Source organism: Manis pentadactyla, chromosome 3 (genome assembly GCF_030020395.1).
Source record: "Manis pentadactyla isolate mManPen7 chromosome 3, mManPen7.hap1, whole genome shotgun sequence".
NCBI classification, from domain to species: domain Eukaryota; kingdom Metazoa; phylum Chordata; class Mammalia; order Pholidota; family Manidae; genus Manis; species Manis pentadactyla.
In genome coordinates, this window is record NC_080021.1 from 100907221 (window position 1) to 100927455 (window position 20235).

The 20235-nt window shown below is 45.2% G+C and overlaps 1 pseudogene; it reads right to left on the minus strand.

Moving 5' to 3' along the window:
- Positions 1-13164: 13164 nt before the first annotated feature.
- LOC118923832 (peroxiredoxin-like 2C) lies at positions 13165-17594 on the minus strand (annotated as a pseudogene).
- Between the last annotated feature and the right edge of the window lie 2641 nt (positions 17595-20235).

Consider the following 20235-nt stretch of genomic DNA (forward strand, 5'->3'; position numbering starts at 1 on the left):
GAACAACCTAAGACAGGCACAGTCGCAGGGGGGCCATCAGGTGAGAAATTGGGCATCAACAGAGGTGAGAGGCTTAGAACCTCACCCCCACTGTTCTGAGAGAAATCTTCTGCATACGTGGATGTTTTATTGCCCTGGTCTAGCTTGGATTAACACACAGTCTACAGGCACACACCTGATCATCTACATTTGCTCTCTTACAGCACTAAACTATGTTTTCTACCTTTATCTTGTATCTACCTACCACTTCAGCATTTTATTAAAAATAATAATAATAAAGAGAGAAATGTGGTATCCACATATAAATCAAGTATAAAAACCAAATGAGTATTCATATTTGAACTGACTGTTTAGTTCATAATGCATGAGCAAAACCGAAAGTTTCTGTGATGACTGCCCTTGTACTGTTCACCGTGTAACTTATTCATTATGTAAGAATTTGTTCTCCATGTAAGAACTTGTTTGTTATGCCTCAGAAGATTGGAGACTGACGAAAATTAGGCTTGGGGTGGAATAATGATTGTGCATTGAGCATTGACTCCCCTATACAGAATTTTATTGTCGTTAACAACCATTTGATCAATAAATATGAGAGATGCCCTCACAAAAAAAAAAAAAAAAAAAAAAAAAGGACAGACTTCCAATGGTAAAATAAATAAGTAACCGGGATGTAATGTATAGCATAAGGAATATAGTCAAGATATTGTAACAGCTTGGTAGGGTGATAGCTGGAACCTAGAATTATGTATATAAATGTTCTACCCCTGTGTTGTACACTTGAAACTAATGTAATGTAATACTGTGCGTCAACTACCCTTCAATAAAAAATAATTATTTAAAAAAAAAAATAAATAAATAAATAAATAAATAAATAAAAACAAAAAAAAACATTGCATTTGATGTCAGAGAAGTGGGATTTGTTAGACTGGCCCAGACTCATGGAAATATGTGGTTTTGAAGAGAAAAAATGAACAGGCACGGTATGAGGACCTTTTGATGCCTGGATGGCTATGCAGTCACCCATGGTGTGAGACAGCAACTGTGCTGCAATCAGTTACTAAAGGTAAAAGTTGCCAGTGGAATTTAGAAATGGCAGTGGACCCGACTCCTGAGGAGTTGGCTCATTGGATATGTAAGGAAGTGGAAACTAATAAGGAACAGGCTAAATATACCATTGCCTGGTTATTGTTTATCTGTAATGGCCAAACTGAAAATAAAAGACAGTGCTGAGTCAGGGCTTGATGCTGAACCAAGCTTGGATTCGGCCATTACCTCAGCTGCCTAGAAAGGGAAAAACTGTCAGAGCAACAAGAAGTACCTGAAAGACCTCTGGTCACCAAAAAGATAGTTCATGTAGGGGGAGGTGAAAAACCAAGGAATGACTGAAACCAGGGATGGAGCATGAAGGAACTGGCACATTTTGTAGATCACTATCACCAGCTTCCTGAAAAACCTTTACTAAAGTGGGTTGTGAGAGTAACCAGTTTGGGGCTGAGTCTTTGGTTTTGAAGGCTTCAGAGTGGAACAGCACGTTTGGGCTGATGTGGGACCCACAGCTCACTATCAGACAATCCCAAGTGGCTATACATAATCCAGACTCATGGGGGGTTATTCCCAAGGGAACAGCCAGCCTGGTGGGCCGGATAAAGGCCACTGTGAGGTCTGTTTATCCTGAGAAGGGGGACTGCTCAGCTCCCCCTATAAACGCCAAATGGAACACCCCAGATGAAGCAGCTGATATGCTTCATATGCAAGCCATGTGGCATTGGCTTTATGATGACTGAGATATTTACCCACTGACTATTCCTGTTACACAGGTTATAGTGAATGCTGTGATTAAGGTGGGCACCCCGTGTAACTTTACTGCTATGAAATTGGACACCAGTTCGAGAAGCCTTATCAGATTTATTATCTCAGCTTCTCTGCATTGGTTTTGCTGATACCAAGAGCACTAAAGTAATTAAGAAAATGGGGAGAGACAAAGGGAAGAATCAAAGGGCTTGACCCAAGTAAGTGGAAGTGTTCAGATGGTTATTGAAAAATGGAATGAATAAAGTGGACATTGATGGGGTTGAAGCAAAGGTGTTAATACAGCACTTCCAGAGACTGGGTGGGCCAATGGGACCCCCTATTGTTCCCCCAACATTACAGAGGCCCAAACAAGTCTGCTCTATTTACCCGAATTTGGAGGAATTTAAAAAGCCTGAAGACCAAAATTACAGTAAGAAACCTCAGGAATCCCCAGGGTCAGGTGGGTTAAACAAGTTGAAGATTGACATAAGGGCCAGGGTCTTCTGGCCACACCCCCAGACTGCTGCCTGAGGCCATTTGCACATGTGTGGGTAAAATGAGCAGGGAGAGGAGGAGAAATTTTCCTGGGACTTCTTGGTATGGGATCCCAAGGCACTGTGATTCCAAAACCTGTTGGTGAAGTCTTATCAAGGGTTAAAGTTAGATTTGAAGGATACGGAGATGCAAAGGTTGATGGAATTGAGGTGAAAGTTGGATGCAAATTGGGGTATTTAAGTAGTTTTGTGTGAGGTGGTTGCATCTCCTTTAGCTGAATGTATTATTGGGATAGATATTATGTCTGACTGGGGATTACTTCCCCTACCTAATGCTGTGAAACAGGAGGCATGTAAGCCCACCCTCAATTGGACACACTAAATGGGAACCACTAGAAGTGCCTGAGCCCACAAGTGGTTAACTTGAAGCAATATAGAATACCTGATGGACAAAAAGAGATCACCACTCCAATTAGTGACGTGCTAGAAGCTGGAGTGCTGGTGCTCACGAATTCGCTGTATGATAGTCCTGTGTGGCCTGTGAAGAAGGTGGATGGCTCATGGAGACTAGGAGTAGACTATCAAGATTTAAATAAAATTGTGCCACCCATCACCTCAGCAGTTTCAGACATGTTCTCAACTGTACAGAAAACAGCAGGCTGAAGAAGGCTGGTACTCTCCTTGCAAATACTTTCTTCTCTATCTCAGTCTCTGAAAAGAGCCAACCACAGTTTGCCTTCACTTGGGGAGGATCCCAGTTTTCTTTTACTATGCTGCCGCAGGGTTATCTGAACTCACCAGCTTATTGTCACACTTGGTTGGGAGAGATTTGGACTTGATGCAGTCTCAAGTGTAATAATACACTATACTGATGACATTATGATAATATTGGAAATGGAAGAGCTGGCTAGGACTGATTTGAATGCAATAGTGACACACATGACCAACCAGGACTGGTTAAAAAATCCAGCAAAGTTCCATGGGCTGCTCACACAGTGGACAGAAGCCACCCAGGATATTCTGCAAGTGACTAAGAATAAACATCTGTCACTTCCCATGCCGAGAGCCAGACAAGAAGTCCGGCATTTGGTTGGTCTATTTGGATTTTGGAGAACACATATTACATGCCTGGGTATTTTTCTAGCTCCCATCTATAGGACTACATAAAGCTATATTTGAGTGGAGTCCTGAACAAAAGCAGGCCATATCTGAATTACAAAAGGCAGTCATGCTCTCGACACGTTTGGGCCCTTATGACCACCACTCAGATGTGATTTGAGAAGTGTCTGCCTCCCATAGCCATGCAGACTGGAGCTTGTGGCAAAAGCTCATGAGCGCCTCCTAGCAGCAACTGTTGGGATTTTGGACCAGAAAATTCCCAGATGCAGCTGCCCAGTAAACACCATCTGAGACAGTTATTAGCATGTTATTGGGCATTAGTTGAGACTGCCTCAGTGACAAAAGGACATAAAATAATCTTGAAACCTGAGATACCTGTAAATGTCTTGGCTGATGTCAGAGGAAGACTGTAATAAGGAAGGCAGAGCCCAGAAGAGTTCCATAATGAAATGGAAATGGTTCATACAGGAGCAGGCTGCTGGGGGAATGCAAGGAGGCCCACACTGCGTTCCTGAGCAGATAGCCTATTTTCCTTTGGGACTGTCGTTGGAGCCACCCGATGAACTGCCAGAACCGTTTGCTGCATGGGATGTGTGCCCTAGAACAGCTGTCCGCTGAACAGCAAAGAGCTCCTTGGTTTGCAGATGGCAGTGCCAAGATGAATGGACAGCATCCTGTTCAGAAAGCTGCTGCCTTAAGACCAGTGGTTGGGAAGACTCTCATTGAGTAAGGTAAGAACAAATCAGCTCAGTGGGCTGAACTGTATACTGTTTTCCTGGCAATGATGGAAGAATTGAACAATAATAAAAGCCCCTATGTTTGGGTTTTTACTGACTCATGGGCTGTAGCCAATGGCTGGTTGTATGGTCAGGTAGATGGGCAGTGGAAAACTGGATGATTAAAGAAATGCCCATGTGGGGTTCAGCCCTCTGGAAATCGTTCTGGGAATTTAAGACCCAGAAGGAAGTCCCCACATATAGTCAGCAAGTGGATTACATTGAACCAATGCCAGTAGCCCCTGGGGGGTATAAATGGGTCCTAACTGGAAGAAACACTGTGGACTGGGCTCTGCATACCCAGTGGTAGATGCAAAAACTCAAAATACCATTAAAGGATCAGAGCAGAAGATAGTGCACCAATTTGGACCACCAAGTTGCAACTCTTCAGACCAAGGGACACCCTTTACATTCCATGGTGTCCACATACATTGCATATCATCGTCAGAGCAATGGTCTAATAGAAAATTGAAATGGGCAGTTGAAACTTTTGCTGTCTAAAATGGGGGGATGTGAGTAAAATTGTAATATTTCCAGAATATGTCGCCTGGCTTTAGTACATCTACATATAAATAGGTGTTCAGAGATGGAGAGAAGTATGGCTTTAGTGCATTTGCATCATTCTTCATGGGTGGAGAGAAGTTCATCTCCATATCAATGGGTAATTACCTGGGCAACAGGGAGGGCTTATCTATACCTGAGAGGTGAGGGGAGGGGTTGGTTTTGCTTCTGCCAGAGCAGGGGAGAGAGAGAGAGAGAGAGAGAGATGGCTCTGGACTGCAGTTTGTAAGCAATAAATGGATTTTAAACTTTATTTCTCCCTTTGACTGATTTCGGTTTTAGAGGTATTTTGCCCTGGGATTTCCTCTCCCTGGACCTACAGGGGAGATAAAGGCATGAGGGGCTGTGCTCACACTCATCATGAGGGGGGCTAAGGGAGGTTCCCCACTGGATAGATTCCTATGCTTTTCTGGAGAATTTGGGGCAGAGGGGGTTGGGGAGGATGCTAGTGCCACTAGACAGTTCTTCCCCACATCACCACAACTTTCTTTTTTCCTACTGGATTCAGTGATTCCAGGACCAGGGCTGTAGCTGCAGGTGCCAGAAATAGGGAGGATTACTAAGCAAGAAACTGTATCTTACCCTTAAATCTTTTCTGTCAGAATTACTGAGGACCTGATAGGGTGGATTGTGCCTTCACCCTATGTGGCCAGGTTGGGGCTGACAGTGAGCTCAGCTGTGCTGCCTAGCGGCTGACACAGGCTGCTGGTTCTGCACCTGTGTAACCCTACTTTACATGAGTGGTTGTGGACTGAGGGGGAGGCACTTGCTAGACTAGTATTGCTGCCAGTAATCTGGACCATTAACCTAATGTCCCTTCCGCAGGGGAAAAAGCCTGGGTAAAGATAAATGACAAATTGAGAGAAGAAGAAATTTATAGTAAAGTTATGGATAAGTGGGTCATGCAATGAGGGAAATCCAACATTTTATTAATACCTCGAGAGGCTGTAGCTCCGGGAGGAGGGGGTTCCCTGTCCAGAGCAAGATCTCAATGAATTTGCTGAGACCAAAGAAAGACAAGGGCAAAAAGTTGGGGGTAAAGAGGGTATGGATAAAATTGTAATATTTCCAGAATATCTCTCCTGACTTCAGTGCATTTGCATATCCTCAGGGGTGGAGAGAAGTTCGTCTCCATATCAATAGGTAATTACCTGGGCAACCCAGGGCTTATCTGTACCTGAGAGGTTAGGGAGAGGTCCTTGCTTGCTTCTGCTGAAGTAGGAAAGAGAAACAGCCCCAGACTGCCATTTGTAAGTAATAAATGGCTTTTAAACTTTATTTCTCCCTTTGACTGATTTCAGTTTTAGAGGTATTTTGCCCTGGGATTTCCTCTCCCCGGACTTACAGGGGGTTACCATATTTATTCTCAAAGCAGTCACAGACACGTCGGTACACATGGTTGGCTCAAATGCACTCACTAGGCTGGCTACAGGTTCTGCTCCCCAGCACAAGCTTAATCCTCTAGGCAATAGGTCTCAGTCTCTCCGTGCTCCCCACCCTCCAAGCTCCCTGCTCCCATGCTCAGGTGTAATTCTCCAGGAGCACTGGGGCTCACATCTCTCTCCCCATTACCCCAGTGGCACCCAGCACCTGCTTCCAAAATCCGGGAGGAACTCTGGGCATGTCCCTAGTGAGTGGCAGATGCCTGACCAGTTACATACCAGGAAAGGAGGAGAGGAGAGAATGGGTGTTTCCTCTCCACCCCTCACCTGAGCAGGTACTCCCGAGACTGACCAGTGGCTTTGCCACTGGTAAACATCCTATAAATGTGCAAACATGCTGTTATATACACAGTGGGTGCTATTAAGTCCAGGTGGGAATCCTGGTCAGAAGGTTCCATTTTCCCCACAGAGGCTCAGAGCAAGAGAATAATATATCTTAGCAAAAGCATAGCAGATGCTCAGAAGGGTGAAGCTATAGGTTTGCGAAGACCATGTCTGCTTTTGGAACCTAACAAGGTTGAATGACAGCCTGCAAGCTGGAGTTGCATCGCTCTGAAAGAAACTCTGGCCATAAGACTTTATAGGACAAATGAGTTGTCTTGGTGAGGAAATATACAGAAAGTTCTCAAATCCCTTCCGCCTCTGAGTTTGGTGGGAAGCCAGGAAAGCTAAGAAAATCAAGGAAACAAAAGTTTGTGTTAAGGCTTCCAGAATACAAAGGAATCACAAGGTGCTTGGGTGCTTGAGATTGAAACAATGTAACAATTTATTCCCCCCTCCACTGGAACTCAGTGGTATCAAACAGCTTGTTAATCATAGTCATGGAAGCCCATTAGTTTATAATACAGTATCTGGTTAACCTTTACAGAAATAGATTAAAATATAACTAGCATACTGAATACACCTATAGTGACCTAATAGCTCCTACTGCAAAAGTTGCTGGGTGCTGACTCCCACCTTAGCTTTGTAGTAAATGTATAAAAGGCATGGCCCTGCTGTACTCAGGGCTTAGACCTTTGGAGATCACTCTCTTATGAGCCCGCCAGTGTAAAATAAACCTCTGCCTTCCAAGACCTCTGAGTGCCGCTTGGTTCTTCTGTCAGCGATCCATTCCAGGTTTTCCGGTTTTCTGTCTCTTTAAATCTGTCCCAACCCCACACTGGGTTCTCTAAACATTAAGCCTATTTGCATTGGACTGCTACTCTGTGATATAAATGCCATACCAGATGTAAGTGCTGTGATGAGTATGATCGTTTTGCTGTAAGGAATCTGTATTTGAAGACCAGAGGGTGGACTGCAATATAAATAGTCATAAGAAATACATATTTGGTCATTCACATAACCAAATATATATATTTCCCAGGTGTATTTGGTATTCATTCACAGCTCCTGAAAATACTGCAGAATCATAAAGGTGAAATGGGTGTTTTTTTCATGTTAATGAGAGACTTTTGGACCCTACCAAAGGCCATAGGCTGGAGGTTGAACCAGCAAATGGCCAATAGTTTAGGGAATCATGACTACACAGTGAAGCCTCACAAAAACCCCTGAGAAGTACTCATCGCTTGATCCTGCTTCTCTATTGGAGAGAATCTACACTGGAGGAACCAGAACACCTTCACATGCCACTGGGCCAGGCCCCAGGGTGTATGAGGATAGAAACATCTTTATTTGGGACCTTGCCCTAGGTATCTCTTATCTTGCTGTTAACTTTTCTCCTTTATGAAACTGGTAAATATAAGTGGTTTCCTGAGTTCTGTGAGCTGCTCTAGCCAATTAATTGAACCTAAGGGGAGGCCGTTGGAACCTCCAATCCATAGCTGGTAGGTCAGAAGCACAGGTAACAGCCTGGGGCTTGCGACTGGCATCTTGGGGGTGGAGGGCAGCCTTGTAGGACTGAGCCCTTAACCTGGGAAATCTGGTGCTATCTCCTGGAAGATTTAATAAGTATAAATTAAGAATTGAGTTGAGCTCTCCGACACCCTGCTGGGGTTCAAGAATTGCTTGGTGTTATGTGTGGGAAGATCCTCTCCCCCGCCCATGGCCACACACACATTGGAATTGGCTCCAGGAACCTGAACAGAATTACATTCCTATTACTGCTTTGTATAATACTATTGTTGTATATGAGTGAACACATTGCAACTGCCCAAAGGCCCCATCTCCTAATACCATCACGTTGGAGGTAGGGTTTCATATGAATTTGGGAGGGAGTGAAACTCAGTCTGCAGTAGTATCACTTTTTGTTAATTGAATATAGCTTTTGTGTTGGAGTGTCCTGGAATGTCCTATAGGAAACCTACTAAGGTCATTTCTCTGCCTCAATAGTACAAAGCCTCCAAAAGTTTTAGAATTGCAGGTTTACATATTATTAAAGTTCAGGGAAAACTGGTCAAGTATGCTGTGACTTCATGTAAGCCAAACATCACATGACCATTCTAAAACTCAGTTGATTATAAAGATTAAATATAGGTTTTAATCTTTGACAAAGACAGGTAATTTGGACAGAAAATATTCAAGCAATGTTAACCCTTATTTTTGAAACTTTCCTTCTGGAAGCTCTGTCCTGAGAAGGAAGCATTCTGAAGTGCTATTTAGGTCCCTGCTGTCCAATAGAAATACAATGCAAGACATATATGAAATTTAAGGTTTTCTATTAGCCACGTTTTAAAAAAGTAAAAATAAAAGGTTAAACGGGTTTAGAGAGAGTTAGGAACAAATAGGTGAAGCACAGAGGACTTTTAGGGTGATGAAACTACTCTGTATGGTAATATAAAGCTGGGAACATGTCATTATATATATTTGACCAAATCCATGGAAAATACACCACCAAGAGGGAGCCCTAATGTAAAGTATGGAATCTGATTCAATTTAGTTGAATGACTTACAGTCAGTGTAGGTTCATCAATTTTATTAAACATATCCTCTGTTGGGGAATGTTGATAATGGGAAGAATTGGTAATGGGTAATCTCTGTACCTTTTGCTTTATTTTGCTGTGAAACTAAACTGTTCTAAAAAAATAAAGTCTTTTAAAAATAAATAAACAAAAAAAAAAGGTTAAAAAATTTTCAATAATATATTGTACTTAACTCAGTATATTGAAATACCGTTTTGACATGTAGTCAGTATAAAATATTAATGAGGTATTTTATGGTGGTTCTTTTGTATAATGTTTTGAAAATGGTGTGTATTTTACACTAGAGGATAAATCAATTCAGCTCAGCTAAATTTCAAGTGCTCAATATCTACATGTGGCTAGTGGCTCCATCATTGGCTTGCACAGATTTAGAGAAACTGTTTGATTTGATACATAGTATATACATAGAATGACTGCAACCTGATTGTTGTTTGTTTTATTAATAACTCTCAAAAATAAAGAGAAAAGCAGGATGGTATTATTAGGCTTGCAGTTATTTATAAATCTTTGGAATCTCTGAAATTGAAAATCCTGTCACTAGGTAGATTGTGGAATCCTTCAGGAAGATTTAATGAGTATAAATAATAACTTACATTTCATGGCTGTCACCCATCAGAAAGGTTATGGAAAGAGTAGGACCCTAGGGCTACTTTTGCCCCAACTTACCAATCTGCTGCAGGCCTGACTCAAGTTTCCACTTTCTTTTTTTTACTTTAATGGATTTTAGTGATTGTAATTTAAAAGAAAAGAGGTAGTATTTATAAAAGATTACATAAGTGAGAATGAGATCTTGGAATGCTCCACAAATATTTATATGGAGTTTCTCTTTAAGAACACAAGGTTATTTATACATTATGTGATCCTCTTAATTGCTGTGTGAAGTTGGCAAATATTATTAATATTCCAATTTTGCAAGTGCAATACAAAGAGTTATAAGAAATACATATTTGGTCATTCAGATGACCAAAAATATATTTCTCATGTATATTTGGTCTTCATCCACAGTTCCTGAAAACACTGCACTCTTAATGGTGAAATGGGTATTTTGTCATGTTAATTAGAGACTTTTGGACCCCACCCAAGGGCTGGGGATGGAGGTTGAATCAGCCAATGGCCAATAATTTAGTCAATCATGACTACACAGTGAAGTCTCACAAAAGCCCTTGAGAGGTGCTTATGGTTTTCTTGGGATCCTGCTCATCTGTCGCAGAGAGCTTCAGTGCTTGGGGAACCAGAACACCTCCATGTGCCATGGAGCCAGACCCCACGCTCCAAGAGGAAAGAAGCTCCTGTATTTGGGACCTAACCCTGTATATCTCTTCAACTGGCTGTTAACTTGTCTCCTTTACGGTATTCTTTTTTAAACTGGTAAACATAAGTGGTTTCCTGAGCTCTGTGAGCCGCTCTTGCTAATTAATTGAACCTGAGAGGGAGGTCATGGGAACCTCCAATCTGTAGCTAGTAGGTCAGAAGAACTGCCTGGGCCTTGCGACCAGCATCTGGAGTGGGAGGTGGAGGGCAGTCCTGTAGGACGGAGCCCTTAACCTAGGAATCTGGTGCTGTCTCCAGGCAGATAGCATCAGAATTCAGTTTCGGACACTGCGCTGGTGTTCAAGAATTGCCTGGTGGTGTGTGTGTGTGACACACACACACATATTGAAATCAGGTCCAGGAACCTGAAAGGCCTTGTACTATTACTGCTTTCTCTAATATATTATTATTGTTGCATAGGAGAAAAAATACACCACACTAGTAGAAAACGAGTTAGCTACTCAAAGGGGTAAAAAAGTGAGGGGTATGGAAGGTGCATCTACTACCTTGTGGCTGAGGGAGAACTAAGGACAAGGCTGAGAGTCACTTCTCAGAGAAGCTGTGACTGTCTCAGAACCCACAGCCTGCTCGTTGGAGAGGACTTTCTAGAAGATAGGGCCAGAGCTGGTCTGCAGAAGCAGCTACCAGTGAGCACAGAGTGGCCCAAGGTGCAGCTGGCCTCTGGGCTCACGCTGAGTAAGGACTGCAGAGAGCCAGGCCTGTGAGGAAGAGTCTTCCTAGGGGTGTGTACTTGCAGTGTCTCCCTGGTGCCCTCTGGTGACACAGACAAATGCATCTCGCCAGCTCCAGTTCAGAAAGCTGGGCCAAGGGGGTGGGTTTGGAGCTGAGACAATGCATTGATAATTGACATTTCTTGTCTTATGCCTATGTTCTTTATCTGGAAACCGGGGGTAATAATTGTACTTCCCACATAGAACTATTATAAAAAGCAAATGAATTAATGCATATAACTGCTTAGACTGGTGGCTAGCTCAGTCTAGGGTGGTTATTTCAATTGGCTCTTATTTATTACTTCCCACCAGGCTGGCTTCACAAGCTGGTTTCAAGAGAAAAACTAGCTATTGCCTCAGCCTTATGGAGTTTTACCTGTAGCATCTTAAATTAGAGGGTCATATTTGAGATACAAGGCTGCCTAGTTTATATTTTAAGGACTAATACTATCTCAAAGGCCACCATTAGGAATTTGAAGAACTTCTCATAGTATAGCATTTTTTTTGGTCTAGCTCTTTCTGGAGAGAAGTATGCAAGGTCATTTTCAGTGCCAAATAATTGAATATGCTATGGAGAAAAATAAAACTGGGAATGAGGATGAACTTAATTCTTTTTTCTCAAGTTGCACTACTTAAAAAGAATGTGTGTGTGTATGCAGGTGTGTACACATACGTGTGTTTGGTACCAGTTCTGTGTGCATTCTGAAGTTTCTGTATCAGGTGCGGAAACAGAAACCCCAGGATCCCAGGAAAGCATGTTCTGGGAAAGTTTTCTTTCCACACAGAGATTTTGGCTAAATCTGAGTTAGGTTCTCCATTTTATTTTTTAAAAACTTTATGAGAAATTTAATTTTTATTGACTAAAAACATTCTCTGTACATATACACGTGAAAATACATTAAAATATTTGGACATTTTTTGGATATCTGTGGGATTTTTTTTGTGACTTCATATGCTTCACATAAATTTCTAAGTTCAAAGCAGTATTACACTTGCTGATAATTACCAATATTTTGATTTTGCTGTACTTCTCATCAGAATTTCTGGATACTTCCCGAGTAACCATTAAGATTCTAGAATAATAAAAGGTGATAATAGTCCATTGAATAAAAGCAATTTTGGGGTGAGAAATAGAAGCTGTCTAGGAATGTACAACCAAACCACAGTATATGTTTAAATGACAGTTTTTTTAGTTTGAACAGTTCTTAAAGTTCCCTTTCAAAAAGCATGGCTATATTTAAAAACATTTGTTTAATACCTGAAATATATTTTTCTCCTTTTACTTTTGCTCCAACCTCAAATCCTGGTGAAATAGATAGTGGGTATGTGGTACAAGGTGCTCTGAATACAGGCTAAATGAAAGGTTCTATTTGCCATATTTCCTCCAAATGAAGGAATTAGGATAGACATGTGATTGGCAGCATATATAACTGCATCTTTGTGGAGCTTGTAATATAGGAATATATACTTAATGTAATCTTTAAAGACCTTTTTATGGCCAAAAAAAGTGAATCATGTTCATTACAGAATAGTTGGGAAATATATATATAAAGAAGAAAATGAAAATACCTGTAATCGACTACATTGAGATATCTACCAACTGGGCTATGTTAGGGTGTACTTATTTCCTTTTTTTCTGAGCATACAAAAATGTGATTATATTGTTTACAGAATTTGATATCCTGCTTTTTTCACTGGATAAAACAGTCTGGAGTTGCTTACCCTTCCCCTTGTATGTTCTTCATAAGGATTTATGATTTTAATGGCCAATAGAAGCTTCATTGAATGAATATACTATCACCTGAAATACAAAGAGTATTTATAATTTTACAGCTTTAGAGTTATATTCTGTGTAAATAAAATTTTTGTATAAAATTATAAATATGTATCATTTTTTACAACAATGCCTCAGCATGCAACGATGCATGGCCTCTTTATAATAAATTTTCATAACTCCTCAAAGGCTGGGAAGAACCAACAAGTTAGGCACTGCACAAGGATACTACATACACTCTGACAACTCAGGTCATATCCCAAGGGTCCACTGGAAGCAACAGTCTGCACTGCCACACATGGGTAACTGAAGGTCTGCTTGTGAAGTCCACATGCTCAACTCCTAAAAGCTGTAAAACAGAGTCGATGGGTTGTGATCCAACCTACTGCTGTCACGGTGTATAGAATGGATGTTATTACCTGGACCTAAAATAAGGGTTCCACCTTACTGAGGTGGGTCTCCTTGTCCACCACAAACTCCCAATATATGTTCCTAAGAGTATATTTGATTTTATATGTGGGCTGTTTACTGAGGGGCAATTTCCTCACCTCTTTTCATTCTCAGTCTTTTATAAATTTCTCTCCTAGGATCAACGTAGATTTTGTAAGAATAGCCAGTTTACAGGAAGGCTCAATGTGATGGTAGGATGATTGTCCAATCACTATAAGGGTGACATTTGCTTCTTGTAAAAAACTCTTGGGGACTTTGGCCAGCTCTTCTATGTATTCCTTGCAGATGTAACACAGGAAATACCCGTTGAAGACCACCACGCCCGACGCTCCCGGAACAGCACCCAAACGGCACTGGCCACCCGGAGGCATCCAACACCCGCAGCTTGGCCACCGCGGCCACCAACCTGCCACACGACCCGGGCCAGCGCCGGGGCGGCCATTGCACCCTACACACGCGGCCCGGGCTGCAGCGCGCCGACTAGATTCCCCTTTTTAAAATCTCAATTTTGTAATATAAATGTGTTCTGTAAAGGAATGCAGGAAATACCCTAGAGCGAGAGCCACCCAGTTTCCATACCCTAAGGGGGATGAAACCCGTGACAAGACGTTAAGGAATGCTCGTGCAAAGGTCAGGCAAGTGGCGGGTCTCTGTTTCAACTTTATTGGTTAAAGTATGGGATGTGTTCTAAATTCATTGGTTGTGGTAATGTATGGGCTTTGGTGCAATGGCTGTGGAAATCCTATATAATCTATACCTAAAGTTGCTTGGGGGTCGACAGCTCGTACTCGACCTGCATGTCAGGGGAGGTGCTGTCGGCCCCAGCTAGCTGGCTGAATAAAGACTTTGCTTGGATTTACATCTCCGTGCCTGGATGGTTTGTTCTCTGGAGAAGCCCTGGAGTCCTGAACCGTAACATTTTGGGGGCTCGTCCGGGATCCGAGCGACTTCCCGGAGAACAAGGGACGGCTGGAGGCAAGGTCTGATTGTCCGGACGGGGCAGTGTAATTCGAGGTTCGCCCCCTCGTGTCTGCATAAATCCAGTATAAAGCGGGAGTCGCCATCCCGTGTCTGGTCTCGGGTTAGTGATCCTGAGTAAGGAAGTCCGGGTTGGTAGTCCCGGCCCCCAGGTTAGTGACCCTGGGTGAAGCCCAGGTAACCAATCCTGGCCCTAAGGTCCGAGTGATTTGGCCTTAGGAAGGGAAGTCCAATAGGCAGGAACCTGGCGCCCGAGGAGGAAAGGATCGAGCTCGTCACCCTGCAGCATTCCGAGTGGACGCCTTTCAGGAGAATCATGAGAGTTTTTGAGGATCCTGAAAGTGGTGAGTGTGGTGCGCACCAGAGTGAGAGAAGGACTGGTCCGAGTGAGTGCGATCAAATGTGGTGTGTGTGTGTTTGGTGTTATTGTTGATTGTTTTATTGTGTATTGGTTTATATTTCTTTTTGCGCTTTTCCCTTTAAGTTTCTCTTACTCTGAGGCTCTCCTGTTCCTGTTCTCTCCGTTCCTCCTTTCTGCCACTAAATCATTCCCCTGCAGACACGGGTCGGGCAATTAAGAGCCCTTAGGGTGCCTGCCGCTGGAAGACTCCCGTGACAGGATAAGGGGGTCACAGCCATGAATCCCAGATAAATTCGCGTCCCCCGAAGAAAAACTGTGCAACAACAGGCACCCATCCACAATCACATACACCAGTCATTATCTTGTTTAAAGTGGCACTTCTACTTTTCGCCTTTTGTCTTCCTTGCATTATTCACCATGGGCCAGACTCAGGCTACTCCTAAAGGTCTGATCCTTTCCCACTTTCCGAAGGTCAAGGAACAGGCCCTAAACATGAGTCTTAGTATCAAGAAAAGTAAGCTTGATACCTTTTGTTCAGCCGAGTGGCCCTCCTTTGGAGTAGGCTGGCTGACCCAGGGGTCTCTTTCCCTGGACCTTATTGGCAAGGTCAAAGCTGTCATCTCCTGGCCAGACCCTGAGGGCCACCCTGACCAGCTTCCCTATATTCTTGTCTGGGAAAATTTGGCCAAGAATCCCCCTTCCTGGCTGAGGCCTTTTTTGGTGGGGAAATTTCACACTGACCCACTAAAAACCTCCATCTTAGTTGCCCAGGAAGATCTAAAACCCCCTGATCATAGGGCCAGAAACCCTGTGCGCCCGAGTGCACCACCTGTTCTCCCTGACAGTTCCCCCCTCTACCCCCCTCTGCCGATTGAGCGGCCACCCCCGTATGCAGGAGAAGGGGGTGAAGCTGCCGGAGGGGTAAAGAACGAGGTTGGAGAGCCCAGCAGGGATCTGGCGGCCACAGCTTCCCCAGACTCTTCAGCAGGAGAAGGCAGGAGGCCGGAAAGAGCTTCCTCACGCTCTCCCGCCCTGGCTCCACGCTGGGCGCCAGGTAGAGCAGGAGGAATGCAGTTGAGGCCTCGAGGGGCGAGGGAGCAAGAAGGGGAGGACCCCTCCTCCACCTCAGGAGAAGCAGTGCCGGTTCTGCCCGTGTGTGCCATCGGTGCAGGCGGTCCGGGTGGAGCTCAGCAATATCAGTATTGGCCCTTTTCATCTAGTGACCTTTATAATTGGAGGACTCAGAACCCTCCCTTCTCGGAAGACCCCAAGTGTCTTATAGGTCTGGTAGAGTCCATTATGTTCACCCATTGTCCCACATGGGATGACTGCCAGCAGTTGCTCCGCACCCTCTTCACAACAGAAGAGCGAGAGCGCATCCTCAATGAAGCTAGGAAAAATGTCCTCAGGGAAAATGGAAGACCTACTACCCTCCAGCCCATCATTGACGAGGCGTTTCCACTTACACGCCCAAACTGGGACTTCGGGACTGCAGAAGGTGGGGAGCGTCTCCGGGTCTACCGCTAGACTCTGATGACTGGTCTCCAGGTGGCCGCCAGATGGCCCACTAACCTAGCTAAGGTAAAAACTATTGTTCAGGGAGAAAAGGAAAGCCCGGCCGCGTATCTGGAGAGGCTGTTTGTTGCTTACAGGCAATATACCCCCATAAACCCAGAGGCAGAGGAACATAGATCAGCTGTAGTCCTCTCATTCATCAACCAGGCAGCCCCCGATATCCGTAGGAAACTCCACAAGCGGGATGACTTAGGAGAGATCTCTATTAGAGAAATGCTGCAGCAAGCGGAGAAAGTCTTCAATGCTAGAGAGACTCCGGAAGACAGGGAAGAAAGGCTGAAGAAAGAGAAATGGGAAGTGCAGGAGAAAAATAGGAAAGAAGACAGAGAGTTTCAGAAGAGGGAGAACAAGAAGCAGGGAGAGGAGATGGCTAGGATATTCTTAGCTGGAGTAGAGGGGAGCCCTAGATCTCCTAGAAGAAAGGGACCCCGCCCATCCCGACTAGGACGAGATCAGTGCGCCCTGTGTAAGGGATATGGGCACTGGAAAAGAGAGTGCCCCAAAAGGAAGGAACAAGGAGGAGGGAACCCCGTTAAGACCCTGCACCTAGGAGAGGAGAATTGACGGGGACGGGACTTGGCACCCCTCCCCGAGTCCTGGGTAACTGTGTGTGTGGAGGGGACTCCTATTGGGTTCATGGTAGATATGGGGGCACAGTATTCAGTTCTCAACCAAGCCCATGGTCCCCTAAACCCAAGACGCACAAGTGTAGTCTAGGGAGTAACAGGGTCCAAGAAATGTGCCTGGATTACTAATAGAAAAGTGGACCTAGGAAGACATCAGGTCTCTCACTCATTCCTGGTTGTACCTGGAAGCCCCACACCGTTACTGGGCAGAGACTTATTGACCAAGGTCGGGGAGTGCATTCATTTTGAACCCGAAGGGATAAAGATCATGGACAAAGAAGGGCAGTCCCTACAACCGGTGAATGTGCTAACCCTATCCCTAGCCGACAAGCATCGCCTGTTTCAGGCAGATCAAGAAGAGGGGGGCCAGGAAGAAATAGACTCTTGGTTGCAGAAGTTCCCTTCTGCATGGGCCGAAACCGGAGGAATTGGTCTCGCCAAACATCTGCTCCCAGTTGTTGTTCAGCTCAAAGCTGCGGCCCTGCCCATCGGAGTCCGGCAGTATCCAATACCAGAAGAGGCTAGGAAAGGGATAGCACCCCATATCCACAGACTGTTAGAGGCTGGAGTCCTTAAATCTTGCCAATCTGCATGGAATACGCCCCTGCTTCCAGTAAGGAAGCCTGGCGGCAGAGAATACCGACTGGTGCAAGACTTGCGAAGGGTTAATGAAAGGATCGAGGACATCCACCCCACAGTGCCCAACCCTTACACCTTGCTCAGCCACCTGCCACCCTCACATGTGTGGTATACTACTCTGGACCTGAAAGATGCCTTCTTCAGTATCCCCCTTTCTGAAGTTAGTCAGCCTTTGTTTGCCTTTGAGTGGCAGGAACCAGGGGGAGGAAGAAATGGGCAGCTTACCTGAACTAGATTGCCACAGGGTTTCAAAAACTCTCCCACTTTATTCAATGAAGCCCTAAGCCAGGACCTGGAGCCCTTTCGCAGGAGCCACCCCCGCGTGACATTGCTGCAGTATGTGGATGACTTGTTGCTGGCCACAGAAACCTGTGAGGAGTGCAAAGAAGCCACAGGGAACTTGTTGGCTGAACTAGGCAAACTGGGATATCGAGCCAGTGCCAAGAAAGCCCACGTCTGTCAAAGGTCAGTGATCTACCTGGGGTACAAAATATCTAACAGAGCCAGGTGGCTAACGCAGGCCATGAAACGAACTATTCTGACTATCCCCGTCCCTTTCTCACCCCAGGGAGTGAGGGAATTTCTTGGCTCAGCCGGGTTCTGCAGGCTCTGGATTCCAGGGTACGCAGAAATAGCCCGACCGCTATATGAGGTGACCAAAGAAGGGCGGGGCTGGCAATGGACTCAGGAACAAGAGGCTTTTGACAGACTAAAAGAAGCTCTCCTCCGGGCCACCGCCTTATCTTTGCCAGACCCAGAAAAACCCTTCATCCTGTTTGTAGATGAAAAGAAAGGAGTGGCTAAAGGAGTCTTGGCTCAGCAGCTAGGCCCATGGAAAAGACCTGTGGCCTATTTGTCCAAGCGACTAGACCCCGTGGCCTCCGGATGGCCACCTTGTCTGCGTATCCTAGCAGCCATTGCTCTACTGGTAAAAGAGGCAGACAAGCTCACTTTTGGCCAGAATTTGAGGGTAACAGCCCCACATACTGTGGAGGGGATCCTCAGGCATCCTCCAGGAAAATGGATGATGAATACAAGACTCGCCCACTACCAAGGGTTCCTACTAGATTCTCCACGAATTGCCTTCTCCGACCCTGTGACCTTAAATCCTGCCACCCTTCTGCCGGACCCAGATCTGTCGACCCCCATCCATGACTGTAGAGACATCCTCTCCGGAATTATCCAGATGCGAGCAGACTTGAAGGACACACCATTACCGAACTGTGAGCTAAATTGGTACACAGATGGGAGCAGCTTTGTGCAGGAGGGAGTCAGGAGAGCAGGGGCAGCGGTGGTGACCCACGAGGGGGGGTAGTCTGGAGTGCAGCCCTGCCCCCTGAGCACAGAAGGCGGAACTTATTGCTCTTGCTGAGGCCCTGGAGAGAGCAGAAGGCAAGCGGGCCGATATCTACACAGATAGCAGATATGCCTTTGGCACTGTCCATGTCCACAGTGCCATTTACCAGGAAATAGGATTCCGCTCCGCAGAAGGAAATGAGCTGAGGAATCTACAAGAAGTCCAAAGATTACTGGCTGCTATTGAAAAACCGAAGGCAGTAGCAGTTATACATGTACCGGGCCACCAATCAAAGAAGACGCCTGAGGCCATTGGCAACAAACATGCTGATGTGGAAGCTAGGAGGGCGGCCCTCTCGGACTCCCTTGTACTTGCAGCCCTCAAGGTACCCATACCTGAACTGCCCGCCTTGCCACCCAAACCTGAGTATTCCCCTCAGGATCTTGAGTGGATTAGGAAACAAGTCTCGGGTAGAGTGTTTGAGGAGAGAAATTGGAGTAGGGACCAAGAAGGTAAATTGATCCTGCCAGAAGCATTAGGACAGTACATGCTTGCTAATCTGCATAAGTCCACCCATCTAGGCTGGAAAAAACTGCTCAGCCTTTTCCAGTCTGCGCAGTTGGTGTTTCCCCACCAGAAAGAGTCAGTTCGTCAGATCACGAGAGAATGCAGCAGCTGTGCAAGGCTGAGACCAGCCCCAAGAGGGCCCCACCCGACAGGTACTCGGGAAAGGGGGAGGGCTCCTGGGAGGAGCTGGGAAATAGACTTCACCGAAGTAAAACCAGGGAAGTATGGGTACAAGTATTTGCTAGTTATGGTAGACACCTTCTCAGGGTGGGTGGAGGCTTTTCCAACCAAGCATGAGACAAGCCAGGTAGTAGCAAAAAGATTAATTGAAGAAATTATCCCCCGATATGGGGTCCCTGAAGCCATAGGTTCAGATAACGGCCCAGCTTTCTTTAGCAAGATCCTGCAGGGACTGGCCCAGGCTTTGGGGGTAGATTGGAAGTCACATTGTGCCTATAACCCACAAAGCTCTGGGCAGGTAGAGGGAATGAATCGGACCTTGAAGGAGACCCTTTCTAAATTGGTATTAGAGACTGGCGGGGACTGGGTGACCCTCCTTCCCTTAGCCATCTTCCGTGCTCGAAACTCCCCCTATGTACATGATTTAACTCCATTTGAGATAATGTATGGGGCTCCTCCACCCATAACTCGGCGAGTACAGCTTTCCGGGGCAGGGGACCCGGCCCCTGACTACCTGAATGTGTTGCAAGCTCTCGCTAAAGTGCAACAGGAAATCTGGCCCCTGATTAGAGCATATTATGAGGGCGGGAAGATTCCGAGCCCGGAACATGGCATAGTCCCAGCGGACATGGTGTGGGTCAAGAG